General features: G+C 37.1%; 1 pseudogene; it reads right to left on the bottom strand.

The window, feature by feature from the left end:
* Nucleotides 1-654: 654 nt before the first annotated feature.
* Nucleotides 655-945, bottom strand: LOC102850908 (annotated as a pseudogene).
* Nucleotides 946-1,390: the final 445 nt, after the last annotated feature.

Here is a 1,390-nt window from a genome sequence, read left to right as displayed (position 1 = left end):
TGAACTTGCACGTGAGTAATTGATGGTCTATTCCACAGTTAAAACCTGACTTGATTTCCTTCCACAGATATAGTCAGTCTGATTTCTGTGCAGCTTGTCAGGTGAGGTCCATGTGTAAAGTCACTGTTTTTGTTTTGTTTTGTTTTTTTTATAAAAGATATCTGTGATGGACAAATCATTGAACATACAAAGTTTGATCATTCTATTTCTGACCTCATTTCTGCCACCAAGTATGCACTTTCCAATTGGCATTCCTTCTTCATTGTTTTCAACATTTGCATGTCATTTATCATTAATGCAGCTTGATTGCATGTTGGGTCAATTCAGACAAAATTTGATAAAAATCTTTGGTTTCCTTCTCTTGAGTTTCAACTGTTGGTGTGTATATTTGAATAATAGTCATATTTATAGGTCCGCCTTGATGCAGATGGATAATATCGTATCACTCACAATACTGTACTTCAAGAAAGAACTTGAAATTGTGTATTTAACTATGAATGCAACACCATTCTTCTGGTTTTTTTTTCACTCCTGCTATAGTATACCATATGATCATCTGATTCAAAGTGGCCAAAGCCAGTCCATCTTTCCTCACTAACAATTAGTCTTTTATGGGGTGAAGTGCAAAGGCTTGATGCAGCATTATCACAGTTATTATAACAGAGCTATTAGTTGTGTGGCTTCATCAACAATCACTCGTCCTTTTTCATGCTGCCATTGGGGAACCAGTTTTTTTGTGCAGAAGTTCAAGGGAAAGGCCTCTTGAGAAGTGTGCAAGTTCCTTTTGTCTACCTATAAAGGTTTTATCCAGTTATTATTCACAGTGTTTGTCTTCTTAAGATTTGTAGTGACTGGCTTGGCTTTGCTTTTAGCCTTAAAGTTTTTTTGGCTTGCTGTGTGAAACACATTCCTGGGCTTTTGCCCTCTTCATTTATTCTTGGCCATAGTCTTGGAGAAGCGCGTATAGCTAGTTGTTCAAGGACCCAGTGACGCCACCTACGTGCATGAGGTCTAGAAGCTTCGGGGTGGGGGAAGGCTATTTCTCCTCATTTTTATTAACTTCCAATCTGGACTCTACCTTAATACTAAAATATCTGTGTGTCTCTGTTTTTCCATGGTGTTTTCAGATGCCTACTATTAAAGAACTAGATGGCCAATCCTGCTTCCCTGTCTGTCCTTTTGGAATTTGACATACTGAAGTTAAAGCTTTCAACATCCCAGCAACCCATATCAAACTGACAGACAAGTGCTCTAACAATAATTCATTTTGTCCTATAACTTCCATCCTTTGTACATTCTTATACTTTTTGAGTCTTTCAATATTTTGCCTATAATATCCTTTAGTATTGTAACTCAAGATTGTCTACAATTTGTTTTCTTCACTGCTCTT

The sequence above is a fragment of the Elephantulus edwardii genome, unplaced genomic scaffold, assembly GCF_000299155.1.
Source record: "Elephantulus edwardii isolate Elephantulus edwardi_28Jun2011 unplaced genomic scaffold, EleEdw1.0 scaffold00157, whole genome shotgun sequence".
Lineage (NCBI taxonomy): Eukaryota > Metazoa > Chordata > Mammalia > Macroscelidea > Macroscelididae > Elephantulus > Elephantulus edwardii.
This window is presented reverse-complemented; position numbering and strand designations above follow the sequence as displayed.